At 39.2% G+C, this 16,951-nt stretch overlaps 1 protein-coding gene across 1 annotated transcript in view; it reads left to right on the forward strand.

Moving 5' to 3' along the window:
- The first annotated feature begins 223 nt into the window (after positions 1-223).
- Positions 224-16,951, forward strand: part of pcgf3 (polycomb group ring finger 3) — a 36,925-nt gene continuing 20,197 nt past the window's right edge. The window contains exon 1 of the mRNA XM_087799363.1: positions 224-339. The gene's annotated coding sequence lies outside the window, so the exon portion shown is untranslated. The remainder of the gene's footprint in view (positions 340-16,951) is intronic.

Consider the following 16,951-nt stretch of genomic DNA (forward strand, 5'->3'; position numbering starts at 1 on the left):
CTGTCAATATTGCGCAACGTGACATTCCAAACTGTTTTATTGCGTTTATTACCCGTCATTCTTTAAACATTGTAACACAAAACAATCTGAAGTGCAACCAAAAGATCATCCAAACGACACTCTGCGTGGATCAATGATGACAACCGTCTGCACTCGCTCACCCCGCCCCCCGTCTCCCCTCCTCGCCTCACGTGTGCGCATGCGCGGCGCCTGCTCCGGGAGTTGCTGCTTCGGCCTGTTCCGCGGCCACTCGGTCATTTTCGCCTCTTTGTTTTACCGCTAGTGGATTTAACTCGGATTCGACCCAATCCCTCGGCGGACCGAGCTGCTCGCGAACCGGTAAGTTCGCCCGAGTGGACCCCGTGTCTCTCATGTGATTGTCCTCGTTCGGTGTCCACAGCCGGTGTTCGTCGGTCCCGGTTTCGTACCCCCCTCCACCACCTACCCCCCCCTCCAGCACCACCACCAACCAACACTCTCTCCAAGACCTCCTCGTTTTTTTCCTGCCGCTGTTCGAGTGTCTGTGGCGCCGGGCCCTGCAGTCGCTCACCCGGGGGGGACACACGGTTCGTTCACGGGGGAGGGGGGTTGGAACGTGGGCTCCTGGAGCTCGGGGTACGGAGCTAGCCGGGGATGCTCAGGGCTAGCCGAGGCTCCTCGCTGCCTGTCTCGTCATGTTCTGAACGCTTGTTGTTCCTCGTGAAGCTTCAGTTTCCATTGAGGCTCAGATGTTCCCCCAGAGAGAGGTCCAGCCACGAGCCAGAGCCCCCCCCCCTTAAAGTTGACCGCCTGTGAGCACATGGGGCTTCTTTATTTTAAAGTTGCTGTTGCTATAGTCTTGGTGGATCTGGACCCTCTCAGACCAGGGGTCTGCTGCAGACCCTGGGGTGACATTGTGGAACAACCCCTGCAGATCTTTCCAGGATGTTACAGATGTTTGTTGATGTTCATCTGGTGGAAAAAACGTGTTTTTTTTAAAACATCTAGCCTAGTGTTCTGGGCTTTTGTAGTTCTGGTGAATGACCTGATTTAACCCTCGGGTCTGAACCTGAGTTATCTTTATATATTTCTGCTTGTATTCCACGTCCAGTAGTTTGTCCACCTTGTGTGTACAAGACTGGTTTTGATGCAGGAATAACTACTGCCGACCTGTGTCTGCAGAGCATACAGGTGGTTATTGGAAGGTTTCTGTTGTTGTTTGTGGTCACGTCTATAGGAGAAGACAGTTTTCTAAAAGCTTTTATTTACGATCCACACCAGTTTTTTTAGTTCCCTTTTGATTTATCAACGACTGAATCAACCAACTGAGTCTAATCTTGTCTAACAAAATTCCTGGAATTTTTGACCCGTCTTTTGGATGTGTATTTGTTCAGGCTTTTCCTTGATTTTTGTGGAACTGTGGATATTTAAAATATATACTTTATTGAATATTGTTTTGATTGTTTAAGCGCTTTGTGACCCTGGTCTGGAAAAGCGCTATATAAATAAAATTAGTTACTTATTTACTTACTTGCGTCTATAGAAGAACCCAGTTTTCTAAAAGCCTTTATTTACGAGTTTACAGTTTTTTTTTTTAAGTTCCCTTTTCGGTTTGATGTGTGAAGGTGGTGTACGTATGTTTGCTTAAAGCAGGGGTGGGCAATTATAATTCTTCAAGGGGCCACATTTAATTCTATAAATGTTGTTAGGGGCCTTCAAGCAAAAAGAAAGACGAGAAAATCCCTAAAAAAAAAAGGGACATTCGTCATTAGGCCATGACATTAATTAAGCTAAATAAACTGCAATTTTATGTTAATAAATGTTTTGAGGGATTAATATATACTCGAAAAACGACACAAGAAACGAGGGATAAAGTAAATAAGTGTAAGAATGTAAATGAATAATAAATACATTTGTTAATGCGTTAGAACCATTTATACATGATCCAACTTTGACATTTTGAGGGCCACATAGATACAGTCAAAGGGCCGCACTTTGCCCAGGTTTGACTTAGAGGAACTCATGACAACATTGTTTTACATGCTGGTAGTTGATGTAAAGTTTGTTAGAAAGCTAAATGCATCCATCTTAGATCTTTCCAAGATTACAGACTAACTGTCTGGTCAGGAATTATTTGGGGTCATTTAGGGTAATTGTTGGTCGGTGGTCAGATGACTTCTTACATTATCTTGTGTGAGCTGAAGATTCAGGAGATGCACTTTAGGGAGTTTTTAGGGTTGCATTTGTTTACGATTGACTTGTATTTAGTTGTCGTATCAATGTAAATATACATCATTACTTCAATGATTTTTTTTTTAAGTTAGCAAGCAAGTTTTAGTCCTTATAATGTCCACGTGTCCTCTTATAACTACAATGTATTGCTGTAAACCATAATTATTTTGCAATTATTCAACATAACTGTGAGTATTTAACTGTGTGATAACAGTTTCCAAAGACAAAACAAACTAGATTTAATTATTTATAATATTCATAAGAGCTATAGACGATGTAGACGGAGCGAGGAAAGTCTGGGCCTCCCTGCTGAAGCTGCTGCCCCCGCGACCACCGACCCGAATAAGCGGAAGAAAAATATTGACAAACGTTCACTTCTGGACTCCTTAACAAGTCGCGGTCCAGGTGTTTTTATCTGCTGTCGTAGGAGTTGAAAGATTCCTGAACTGAAGCTAATATTTCTTTATGGTAGTTTTTGACTCGGAAACGTCGTCCAACTCTTTTTTTCTCACTCCCTCTCAGTGAACTGGGAGCATTCAGCAGATGTTTCCATCAGTATGCGCGTGACTTGTTGGAAAGTTAAATGACTTGTAGATGATGTACGCAGTTTGAACGTAGGACACGTACCCTTTGAATCGTGTTCATCAGAAAGCGTTAAATATGGACATCGCCACCAGGATCATCAGTATTTCATCGGAGTTGTGTCGACCGTTGCTTGGAACGAGGTTTCACGAGTTTTCCCTTGTGATTGAAATATTACATCAGGAGAATAACATAAAAAAAAAACCTGTTTGATGTCTTGCTACATCAATCCAAAGAATTTTCTTTGGTGTGAACGGCAATTAAATGGAAAAGACGAGATCAAAAGAATGACCCGATGTGATTCCTCAACTAACTTTCACAATGAATGTAATATGACCCGACTTCCCCTTTTCCTAATGTCCGGATCACACAACATTTCACAAGCTTCACTTTAACTATTTTAGTCTTTAGATGCATATATTCTCTCCTCATATTTGTGTCTTTGGTCGGTTCCAGAGAGAATCGACAACCGAATAAATCGCCTGCTCTGGAAGATCCACCTGAATATTCTCCAATATGAGCCGATAAAACCAATTTATGACTTCTCCAGTGCATTTATAGTCAATTACTCTGATTCACGTCTTCGTTTAAACCCCCCCTCCATGTCTCATAATGTCAGGAAAGGTCAAAGAGAGATGTTTTGTCCGTGTAATTCTTGGACTGTCGGGAAGTTCATCCATTTAAGAGGCCACCGTTTGAGCTTTTAATAAGCGGTGGAACAACACTGCATTGATCTGGAACCGTCTCAGTCAGTTGGTGTTAATTCATCTTCAAGAATGTGTTAAAGAAGTGCCAAGATTTTTTTTTTATTGAATTATTTTCCATTCGTGTCGAAGTAAAGAATTCCAGAAATAATACGTGTCTAGAGAGTCCTGGGTCTGCTCAGGGGACTCCTCCCAGTTGTCCACTTATCGACAAGATACTCGAGTAACTTGAAATGTATTTCTTTTTGACGGACTTTGTGTGTCTCTCTCTCGTTCAAAGTTTGACCCTTGAAGACACTTGAACTTCTCCAACAGTTAAAATGACTTCCTGGTTTACAGACAAGTTGAAAAGTTTTCGAGGTATAGATTAAAGTCAATCCTGTGTTCAATATTTACTGTTCTGATCAGTGACCATTTTGTTTACTATTCAGGTGTTGAAATGATTTTTACTCTTTTTTTGCTGGTATTGAGGGCAGACTCGACCTAAAGTGCTTTTAATTTTATATAAAAAAATATCCACAGAAATGTCTTAAACAACTGAGGCTTACGATGCGTGTCGCCACTGTCATTTATGCTTTAAAAATAAGTCGAACCACCGGTTGAAAAAGAGATTTGTGTCAGACAACTTTATTCGTCGGTGGTAGTCACTGGTGTAGCCTCACTTTTTTTCTGGCAGGAAAAACGAAACAAAGGAAAGGTAAAATGGCTGCAGAAACACAGCCAGTACAAACCTTAAGTTAAGGATCATTTTACTGCGGTTACCTCAAATAAATAAACATCATTTTAAAAACGGATGGAAACGTGTTGGCGTGGAGTTAGGATATCAGAAGGATGGAGGCTAAGACACAACGGAGAGATGAATTTGTGTAAGAAAGTACTATTCTCCAAATAAACTGTCCACATGCCTGTGTGTTAGCTTTTGAAAATACCTTAAAGTAGTAAAGTTGCCTGGTTTTGCTTGTTTTTAGACCATATTTGAGTTTTAAAGAGCGTTGGCCTCTGTCTGTAGAATATCGTATTTGAATACTTTTACTTTTCCAGTTGCAAAAACACCAGTTGTACTAAATATTAAATGTCTAAAAGGAATAGTTTCGTTTTTGTGGCACAAAAATAAATATAACCAAATATCTGAGAGGTTTTGTCATCTTTATGTTTGGCACAAAAGTGAGGAAACCCCCCCCACCCCCCCTAAGATGAACTTGAAAGATGATGGTTATAATAGTGAGGAACGTAATCGGATTAATGGTTAAGTTTATTGATGAATCAACCATGAAAATATTTTTTTAGTTCTGCAACAAATCGGTGTCGATCAGCTCGATCAATGATATGGATGCTCGAGGTGTAAAAGGAGTGTATTCTCTGAAGAGTCGACTGACTCATGACCCCACACGCGTCCTCCTGTTATCGACTTTCAAACGCGTCGCCGGAACCCCCTTCTTAAAATGACCGGCTCACGAGCGTCTACCCGTCACTGAGATGTGGAAACTATAACAACAAATGATGGTAAAAAGATGTTCACAGACTGTTTCCTGACAAAAACATAAAAACAACATCCCATAATGACCTCTCCGGGGCTGATAAATGTTCATTAGCGGCACCAACTTCCTGCTTTGGCTTCATTTATTCACTCGAGCTTCCTTGGATGAGCGGCGAGGAAGAAGCTCACGAATCAGGATTAAAGAAGCGTCGTCCACAAGCTCATTATTACTCTCTTATTTCAGGTTATTTACACAGTTCGAGACGGATCAATGACGTATTGATTGATTACAAAAAGGAAGATTCCAGTTGTTTTTTTAAACCTGGCTTCACAGTTCTAAGAAAAGTGTTTCTCTCGTCTGTCGGTCGTCAGGTGTTCCTGATGTAAAGGTGAAGCCAGTGAGGGAAGATTTTCTGCTCCATTTTTTTTTGTGTTTCTTATACTCGAGGCGATAGTAAAACAACATTCTTACACAAGTTTATGCTGGCGCATGATTTAAAATGAGCTTCTCCCTTCTCTGAATTTGAACTCTTGTTACCAAGTTACTAACTAGTTTATTTTAGACTTGCTAGCTTAACAAGTCTTTAACTTGGCTACTAGTTTAACAAGTCTATTTATTCCAATCTCTTTGAGTTTGTTTATTTTAAGTTTCCCAAGTCACAGATGTGTATTGGTTTAGTTTGTTAGACTTTAACTTCACTTTAAGTATATTTATGACTCCATTTATCAACAAGTCTTTAATTTATTTAATTATTGGTTTAGTTGAAGAGATGTTAAAGTTGTAAATCGTGAAAAGATGTTGTTAAACTTCTACTTTATTTCCAGAGTCTTCAAGTCTTTTATTTGAGTACCAAGTCCATTTCTGACTAATAGTTACAATAAACTACTAACCACTATTGTTGAAATGGTGCTGTGTAATAAAGTAAAAAAATAAAAATAGTGAACTGAACTGAATCGTACATAAAAGTGGGCAAAGAATAATTAAATGACTGAAGTGTTAATGATCCAATGAGTCATTTTAATCCATTATAACTTCTGAAAGGTAAAAGTAATTTAACACATTTAACACCTATTTTACATTATACGTTTGATAACTTCTCATAACATCTCTTTGTTTAGTATGAACATTATATTTTAGACAACTCTTGTCTTCATCAGCCATATAAATATATATAAGGTGTATTCAGCATCTCCTAGTTGTTCTTTATTTGGGATAAAAAACAACAACATTTTGGTATTTTTGTAGATGTGGTGGAGGTTAAACCTGGACTATAGTTTGAGTGAGTCATGTCCATGCTGCTCTTGATCATTACCTGCATTACAATAACCCATTTAGTATGAGGTAGAATATTATATGTGTATATATATTATATATATATAATTTCTAACCCATCTTGTGTCACATGTCTGAATAGAGGCTCTCTTTAAGTTTGGTCGCCACAAGAAGGTTTTCTGGAAGAAGCCACTTGAGAAGAGTTTCTCTTTAAAGGTGGCGACAAATCTTTGAGTCTTTCTTTACAGTCTTCTTTTTATGTTTCCGTTACAAACTCTCTCCGGAGGTCGTCTTCCGATCGCGCCACACCATTAGTGTGTTGATGCGACACAGACCTCCGAGATAACTCCACACACACACACAGCTCTGATAAGACTCACACACACACGGCTCTGATTTTATCTCTTTTGTGTCAACACACGGAATAACCGGCTGACGAGAGGCATCTGAAGGATTCTTGTCCATGTTTGACGCTCATCACGGGCGGCGGATCCGTGAAGTTCCTTGTCTCGGTTTTGGCAGTTGTAAACGTTTCTGTGGGCACGTTACACAACTGTCGTGACTTGTGAGTCAACAAAGGCGGTTGTCGGCGTGTGTGTGTTGGACCTTTATCCTCCTTTTCTTCTCTGACACACTGGATATCTTGGTTTCCAGCCGACTTCTTCCAAACAGAGCTGATACTGTGGCGACACAAGGCTGTTGGTGGCGACACTTGGATTGTTATTATCTGGCTACTGAAGTCAAATATCAGGTTCTGCTCGTGTCGGCTTTTGTTTGGACGGTTAAAAACTGTCTTAATGAAAGGATACGTTACATTTTTTTTAAGCGCTCTCTATTTACCAACGTGGAGAAGAAGTCTTGGTGAAAAAATTATCCTTTTATTCCTCCATCAAATTCCTTTTGTTCGACCTCATCTCAACTGTACCAGGAAGTATCTTTATTATGGTTGACATTGATAATAGTTACTTATGCTGTGTCAATAACCGGCGTTTTTATAGGTCACTGTGTCAACATGAACTTGAATCCACTTTTGATTTTGAGATAAACAAACCGGCTGGGCCACAAGAAACTGACCTGGCGGGCCCCGATTTGGCCCCCGGGGCCTGGAGTTTGACATGTGTACTGGAGGCTTTAGGATTATTCGTTGTGTCGTTGTTAAGCGTACGCGTTTTAAAATGAAACGACAAACATCAACAAGTACATGTTTAAATTGAACCATTTTGTTGTTTTTTCTGGACATATTTATGAGTTTATTAGTTGTGTTGTGCGTTAAAGTGGTGTGTTGTGTTACCCTGTATTGTACAAGTCATAAGGTAAATGATCATTTTTATGTAGCCATTAGTGCACACAATTGATTGGAAAATCCGAAATTACATAATAATATCCGGAGTCATAATTATGCTTCGCCTAATTTTGTTCTTGGAAATATTCATAAGTGAGAGAAAGTTTAAAAGACCGGTTAGTTTTCATCCGTCGGCAGGTGGAGGAACAATGTTTTTGCCGTCAGTGTCTGGTTCATAACGTCCTTTAAATTGACTCGTATGAATGTAGTTGTTTGACAGAACTCAATATGGCCGACAGGTTATGATGAATAATGAACTTGTCATCAAGACGCGTTTGAGCTTTTTTCAATCCACACGTTTTTTGTGGCCGAGCAACGACGACCTCCACCAGTGCTTGAGACCATTTAAAAGAGGCCTGACCCCGGATGACCCCTCCTGGGAGAAGTGCCTGCATTGCAGAGGGTGCTATGGCCCCCCCTTCCTCCCTCCCCAGGGGTCTCCGGCATCATTATCCTGGAGGTCAGTAGGCCAAGACTCACTTAGACGTGAAGAGCTTTCTTTCCTTCAGTGACAGGTGCGAAGTGAAAGTGACCAGTGGACGACAGTAGATGGTTTAAGCTTCTGATTTGAACAAGAAAACATAATTGTTAGGAAAAAAGTGAACATAATTAATCAACGAAAACTTAAAAAAAAAAAGAATGACAGAAAATGATGAGGATATTTTTTTTTAATTACAAAGATATGAATAAAAACAAACTCCAAAAACCCTAAAAACGATATTAATAAGAATAATAGACAAACTTTGATTTTAGGAAAAAGGGGAAACAACAATATGAATTGTTATTTGGGGGGGAAAGGAGTAAGAAAAAGACCCGTCGTGTCTCGGCGTGTGGCCTCGTCCAAGTAAATACAGTTTCTTTTCACGCTCGCGCCGTCCTCGCCGCCCGCTGTCGACGCGCCACTGTGCGGTTAACGTAACACGAGGACACGACAGACATCTCACAGTTGGAAATCAACTTCTGATCTCCACTTTGGTGATCCTTCATTTATCAAACCTGCTTAAGTGGAGAGATTTGTTGTTTTTTTTTCTTCAGGCGTAAAACGGTCGCACACATCATGGATTTCTTAGTGGTTTTCTTTTAACAGGGTGTGACTGATGGAGATTTGACAAGAAGGGACCTGATGAACCGGTTTTTCTTGACTCATGATGGGGCGTCACTATGAATAACTGTCTGGTGAATACAAAAATAAACCATCAACTATTATTACTAATCTAAACTATTATTATAAAATCTAATTGTATCCAAATAAAGCCTTAAAAGGATTTACATGATTATAGAAAATAAATGAACAAAGTGAATTAAGTAATAAGGGCAAATGGGATTTACTACCCTCACAGATAATGGTAGATGTAAATTGCACAAGAAAATCTAGAGAATGGAGCAAAATTAAGTTGGTTCTGGGATCAAACATCGACCTAGCAAGAAGTTCTTATGTACACAGAAATGATAAAGATAATCACATTTGCAGCATAGGAAATTGATGTTGCAACACGATCTGGAGCTTATAATCCATGTGTTTGTGTCTCTCGTTTAGACTATTGCAACAGTTTATTTTGGTGTCTAAACAAGAAAGATCTGTCTCGCCTGCAGTTGATACAAAACTCTGCAGCGAGAATTCTGACCTGCTCTAGTAGAAGAACTCGCATTTCCCGAACTCCTGTGTTGTTCTCAGTATTATCTTGACTTTTAAAGTATGTATTTTATTGAGTATTGTTTTGATTGTTTTAGTGCTTTGTGACCCTGGTCTGGAAAAGCGCTTAATAAATACAAATGAGTTACTTACTTACTTACAGAAAACTCTTCACTGGCTATTCATGGTCAGACCTTCCATCAGTAGATCCTAATCCAGCCTTACACCCCAGCTCGGGCTCTGAGGTCTGTGGATCAGAATCTACTATCTACAGTTAAGGACCAGAGGAGAGAAATCCTTCCAGACTGTTGCTCCTAAGCTCTGGAACGATCTCTGTGTTTGATGATCTACTGACTCCTTTAAGAAACTTCATAAGACCTTGTTATTTGTGCTTTCCCTGATTTTCTGGGACTCCTGTGTTTGTCTTGTGTGTCTTGACCTTTTAAAGTATATATTTTAACTGTGTATTGTTTTTGATTGTTAAAGTGCTTTGGTCTAGAAAGGCGCTTTACAAAAAACCTTTACTTTTCTAACTTTACTTAACATATATTGACTTTTATTTATGTCCTTATTTAACCTCAATGTCAATACTGTTGAAGCGTGTTTTTGATTTGATGTTGTAAACTCGGTTTCAAATGTTGGTCTGTTGACATGATCCCCAGATTTATCAGTAAATGTGTGTTCACGCTTGTAGTTAAAGAAGATATTTGTCCGTGAACATAACTAGTCTTCATTGATAATATGAACCATCTCCACTAGAGAATGTTTATTCAAACAAGACTCCACAGCAGAGCAGCGACTACTGCTGATCTCTTCTCCTAACTCTCAGATAATCCCATCCACAGGTCGCTGTCGTGTTCCAAACTTTAGTCTCTCATCTGAACCGGACTCCTTATCTTGGTCCATCACTTACTGGACTAACAACTGGTCAGCGCCGATACTCGGAACTCCAAATCCCTTTACAATCCCCAAATACTACGGGTTGAAGTCTTTACCCGGTAATCTGTCCTGAATAGTTTCACTGCCGTAATCTCCCTAAACCTCTCCGTCCCAGGAAACTCTTCTTGAGCCAATGATGATTAAAATAACTTCTTAATTGACAAGTCGTACGGATGCTGTGTTTCTCTGACACGCATGATCACAGGCTTGATGCTCCAGGAAGACGAGGTCATCGACCTTTCCTGTTTCCTTAGTGATGATGATGATGACCCCAGTTTGATGACCAACATAAAATCTGAATTAATATTGCAGGTGTTGTAAACACGACACAGATTTTTATTTTGAGGTGTCAGTGCAGAATAAAACAATGAGATAATAAAACTCATAAATAAAGACAAAAGAAAAATATCCACTTGAAGGAATTTGTGATGGATAAAAATATTATAATGGACAACATGTTTCTTCAGAGAAAAATGAAAAAGGATTAACTTTCTCAACAAAATTTAATTGTAGTCAAAATATGAGAAGTGGGTATTCAAAATAATTGTGACCTTTAAAAAAAAATTAGGAATAGAATAAAAAGAAAAATTAAATTCCAACCATAAGGCCAAATGATAAAAGACCTTAGAAAGGTTAACAAAAAGATAGAAAAAAAAGTATATCAAATTTTGTTTACATTTCTAATAAAATAAAGTCAAATATTTTCATTAATTAATGAAAATATTAAGATAATGTATCAAGAAAATGAATAGATATTGAACAAAACCTCAAACTAAAAATATTTAACATTTTCTTTGCATTAAAATGCTATATTACATGTTTTTGGATAAAACGGTTTATGGGCAACATGTTTTATACTGACTTTAACAAATGAGACATTAGGTGTAAAGGTCGTAGAGATATAATCTGTACAGTGAATACACACATGGCTTCTTTTTCAGTTGGTGTTGAAGCTGTCGGTTTAACTGCTCGTTCTGTTCTCTGAAGACAAGCGGTCAACACAGCGACTCTTCTGAGAGTTCTTCCTCTACATTCTCAATTATTTCAAATCCCTCTTGTGCGTTCTAACAATCAGTACTGCGGTCGATCATGTCCGAGTGTTTGTATCAAACCAAGAAGAAAAGACTTGCCCTCGGTTAGCCCCGTCTTCATCCCGATGGATGTTAGTCTCGTACGTTTCCCTCCCAGGAAGAAGACACAATTGCTGTCCGCGCAATTTCTGACTGTTTGACTTTTTGTCTTGTCACAGTCTATCAGTCGAATCTTTGCTGTGTCTTACCGTCGGCTGCGATAAAAGCTCGAATCGCTCCAGTATCTGACAAGAACACTGTCGTATCTGCTTCCCACTGTCTCCCGGCTATCAGTTGATATCACCGTTTCACCGTGGCGGTCGAGCCCTGGAGCTTTTGTTTGCTTCCTGCCGGTTGAAAGCTCTGTCGGAAGGTCCGAAAAGCTTATTCCGCTTTAAAAATGAGCGATTTGAAGAGGCGTATATTGAAGGTACTTGAGACAATATGTAGGTTTTTAACCCTTTGTCTTTATTAGTTTTAAGTAAATACTTGAAATTTTGACGAAATGCGAGAAGTTTACTGTTATTGACAGCATGTTTCGCCTTCGATGCTCTTTCTCAGATTTTCTTTTTGTATATATTACTGTGTTATAAAATATTTAGTAGCAAACTACAGTTGGCAAGCGGTTCCCAACAGGCGATTCATTTAAAGGGCGGATAAACGTCAACACAAACACAGAACTCAAGCAAAACCACTCTATTTTGTCTCTTCAATACTGTATTTAGATACTACTTTTTTTTAGCAGTCATTGGTTGGCTGGGTCAGCGTTACCGACATGGTTCAAGTTCAAATTAATTTTGTTAAATAGATTTTGTTAATATAAACACATGAAAAAATGAATGCTCACTACTTTGCAGATTTTGTTAAATGTTCAAAAAGTAACCCTCGCAATAAACCACTTTACTTTACTTTCCTTTGTTAATCGGCACTAGGAGGTATTTATTGTGTACAATTAACCATGTCTAAAGATTGGTAACAACCTAGAATATTAAGATACTACAACTTGAAGGTAATTTCAATAGAAATACGGATTATTTTGTACCATCGTGGCATCAGTTCTCTCTAACAAGATGGAGACCAGATTGTTGTTGATTGTTTTTCAAATTAAAAGAAATTTGAGTATATTAGGATGCCTAAATTGTGTCTGGGATTGTTGGCACTCACCTGGAAAAGCCCCCCAATCCCTCCGTCTCATTCATACAGACAAAAATAATCCCAAATGAATACTCCCGGAACATAATAGACAATAGACTCACGTTCAAACCGCAATCAGTCTTGGTCGAAATAACACCTTTTTTTTTTAAGACCAAACTGTGCAGATTTAACATGATTTGCGTCTCAAGTGATTCAAAGTCTTTTGAACGTATGATATCCTCCGAGTCGTTTACCTCATTGTGTTGTTCATTCGCTGCAGGTTTGTGCAGCTCAGGAGCGCTTGTGTGTCTTGAAGTTACGCCAAACAGCCACACAATAAGTTCCCTCTCCCGTAGGCCGCACACACACAGGCCTTCAGAGTCCCTGGTTCCAGCTGGCAAAGTGGTCCAACACTCCAATACCCGCTGACGAGCAACAGGGGCTCTTTGTGATGCCAGAGAGTGTGTGTGTGTGTGTGTGTGTGTGTGTGTGTGTGTTCAGGGTGTGTTGATGTGTCGCCCTGTGCGGCTTCTGAAACAGTTGTTGAGCTTATGATTGACTGAGCGCGGATGGTTTTCAGACTTGGCTGCAGTCGAACGACTTCATTCTAGCTAATGTGATAATTGCATCACATTAGCAGCTGACTGCGACGCATCAACCCTACACTTTCTTCTTCTCTTTTTCCAAGTCTGCGTTTTTAGATCGTCGGCGTTTGAGTTCGGTCACGGTAATCTTCCGTCTAATTCAGTAAAAACACTGGAACTTGTTGCTGAAGTTTCAGATTTTACAACTTTATTGCCTGTTACATTCCGTTGTGTTCACATGGTCGACCACTGTCCAAACTTTGGTTTTGTGTCATTTATTTCCATTTTTAGAAACGTTGGTGTTTGGTTTTTTAAACCTCAGTACCTCAGTTTTTAAAAATTTGATATTATGTGGATTGTTTCGAATAAATGACAAATGCAGGGGAAATCCTCTGAGCTTTGTGACCCTGGTCTAGAAAGGCGCTATATAAATAGAGATTATTATTATTATTATTATTATAATACTGTCATCAGTGAGTGCACGAATGCTCCTTCCCAGGTGCAAAACAAATAGACTCAAGGACTCATTCATTCCTCGGGCTATTAAATTGTACAATTCTGAGTTCGGGGGAAGGAGTGGAGTGAAAGTATCTGGATGTTCTGTTCTATGTTAGTCTTTCTATCCTTTGTCTTTGTTGTTTTTCTTTGATATATGTCCTTTGTCTTTAGACTTAGATTGTGTCATTGTGTTCTTTTTCTCTTTATGTTCTTGTTTTTATTTTATTTTGATTTATTTTTTATAAAAAAATTGCTGTATTTTCTGTGGCTATTGGAAATAAACAATTTCAAAGATCAATAAAGTTTTTACCTTACCTTACCTTACAAGCTAGTTTTTTTTGTACTGGACATTTTTTTGTCTTTGTTTCTTCTGCAAGGAAGTATTAAAGTCTAACAAAGTGATACTACAGATATCGCTTTAAAAAGTGTTGCTACATTGTGTGCACCTTTTAATCCTCATTAAACAGAGAAGTACATAGATAGTCTTACTTAGACGGTAAAGTGTCTTGAGAAAACCTTTGTTATGATAAGACACTTTGAATAAAATTGAATTAGAACTCCGTTAGTTTTACACCAGTAATGGCAGAATTTATTTTCGCACAGTCGAGTACTGGGTCCAAACTATTCTTTTGTGGCACCGTTCAAAACGCTTTGTTAGTAACATGCTTCGTGACATGGTTTGATACCAACACATTAGCAAAATAATATTGTTCACAAAATCATATCAAAGGGACTCTATAGGTACCAGTACCCATGAAGCACCAGCACAGTCCTGTTTCAACCTGTACACTCCATTTAATGTTAACACCTATTTTTTATTTTATATCTTACTTAGTGTAAAGAAGTGACTTTGTTCACCAGCAGTTTAATCTTGTACATGCTAGTTATTTCCTAGCATTTCCTAGTTTGTAGAAGCCTTCTTATATGGTTGTATCGACTGGTTCACTAGTTCTTTCATCTCATCTGATGATTCATCTCATCTGATTTGGGCCCCAACTTTGTCATTTTATTCAGTGGTTTTATTTTAAATCACAAACCTTAGTGGTTCAAAATGATCGATAAATTTCCAAACATTGCAACAGTTTTCATGTCTTAACAAGAAGGATCTGTCTCGCCTGCAGTTGATACAAAACTCTTCAGCGAGAATTCTGACCCGCTCTAGTAGAAGAACTCACATTTCTCCGATCCTTAAAACTCTTCACTGGCTGCCAGTTTCTTTCAGGATCAACTTTAAAATTCTGGTTCTTACTTTCAGATCTATTCATGGTCAGACCTTCCATCAGTGATCTGATCCAGACTTACACCCCAGCTCGGGCTCTGAGGTCTGTGGATCAGAATCTACTGATGGTTCCTAAACACGGTTCAGGACCAGTTGATGATCTACAGACTCCTTCAAGAAAGACCTTAAGACACTTTTATTCGTGCTTTTCCTTGATTCTCTGAGACTCCTGTGTTTGTCTCGGTGGTGTCTTGACCTTTTAAGCATCTATTTTATCGAGTATTGTTTTGATTGTTTAAGCGCTTCGTGACCCTGGTCTAGAAAAGGGCTCTACAAATATTACTTACTTAACTATTTCAGAGCCAGCCACAGGAATACATCACCCAGAGGTTGCAAAGTTGACTCGTGTGCTCCGAGAAGGACGGTGTCGGCGGTTAAAAGAGGTCGATGCAAGAGGCTGTAGAAAGCAAACTCAGAAACAGAAGAAACGTCCAGATTCCCCACCAGGCGAGTAAAAGTAAATATCTGCACAAGTCGAACCCCCTGAAGGTGCGAGAAGGCTAATATTTATTCCTGTCTGGATCTGGTTGGAGCTGAAAAACCAGCTAAGCGAAAGTGATGTCTCTGTGACACACCGTGAATAAATCATCTCGTGACTTTTCTACGCTGATTGTTTTTCCACTTCTGCACGATACTTTGATTTGTCAACCGGTTTGACTGTTGAATCATTTCAAAGGGATTTGTTTTGTTCAGACGTTACGAGACTGACGTGAATGATCGGCCGCTCCGTCAGACTCGGACACGACTGTGTTGTAAAGCAGGCTGCAGCCGTGTGGAGGTGGAAGCAGCTTGTCTGGTGTCCTGAAGTGACCCTGAATGCAGCATCAGCCCCGAGTGGTTCCTGTTTACGGCTCGGATCCCATTTGCTTACTGAAAAGAGCGTCTTGGCTAGATTCTAGAAACCTGAAAGTCTAGTTGGTTGTTGGTTTTAGTCAAATGTACAGTCGTTGAATTCATCTGCATTAAAGCTAAAGTTCAAGTTCAATTTAATGTACCAACCAGCCCGTCGTCTTCTTCCTTTTCGTCCAAAAAGACATGCTTGAAAACATCCAAATACCTCCTTACTGCTCGTCTGTGACGTTGATCTAGTATTTAAGCCCTTGTTTAAGAAATTGTTCCAAAAAAACAAACAAACAAATCAATATTTTAAGCTTGTGTTTGGAGGAAGATCCCAGGCTAGCAGCATAAATCTTTTGACAATGGCAATGTGTTTCTATTTTTCTGACAAGACTCCAGGCAGTAGCTACAAAAAAAAGGGTTAAAATGTAGACGCATTTAAGTCGTTTCTGAGTAATTTCTCATGTCGAGACTACAATACAATACGGACGTTATAGACGAGCAGTACAGAGGTTTTTGGATGTTTTCAAGTGTCTTTTTGGACGAAAACAACTGAGCATAACATTAGTATGAACATATATTTTTTCCTTTGACTCTAAAAAGTGAACCATCACTTTAGAGGGTCTGCTCATATTTTCAGTATATTTGCACCCCCCACAACCTCGCCTCAAATAAGAGAAAGAATTAAATAAATGGATCGATGTACATGTTCTTCAACAATACTTGTCCACAGAGGTTGAACCTCAGCTTTGCCTTTTTTTTTTCTCTTGAACTCAATCACTGAAATATAATATGACACGTGACAAACTGGACTCTTTGTTTTTACTCATTACCATGTAATGATCACGATGTCCCTTCAATTCAAGCTTCTCCCGTTGTTCTATTCAGACTCACTTCTCTTGAGTTAATCAATCAATAAAAACTACTTTCTCTTTCTGTCACAAAAGCTCCAGGAGGTTTGAACTGGCGAGGCCGGGCAGGAATGTTCAGCCTCGAGCTTGTACTTACTGTGAACAATAAGGTGTCTGTGGTGTTTTATAGACCTCCAGGTTTATTCATTTGTCATGCTTCCATTGCATTGGTACTCATTGTAGAAGCTCGAGTAGAACTTGGCTTGTGGGTCTCTGGTGTTTGGGGCGGGTCCAAAGATGACCTACAACCACTCAGTCGAAGTAGTGTTGCCGAATCATTTCTGGTGTGAACGCAACTTTATCATGACCCGTTAGGCAAGAACTTGGTAATAGTAAGTAAGTAATTTTTATTTGTATGGCGCCTTTCCAGACCAGGGTCACAAAGCGCTTAAACAATCAAAACAATATTCAATAAAGTTTATACTTTAAAGGTCAAAATAAAACTGATAACACAACAGGAGTTCCAGAAAATCAAGG

The sequence above is a fragment of the Callionymus lyra genome, chromosome 9 (genome assembly GCF_982586985.1).
Source record: "Callionymus lyra chromosome 9, fCalLyr1.hap1.1, whole genome shotgun sequence".
NCBI lineage: Eukaryota > Metazoa > Chordata > Actinopteri > Syngnathiformes > Callionymidae > Callionymus > Callionymus lyra.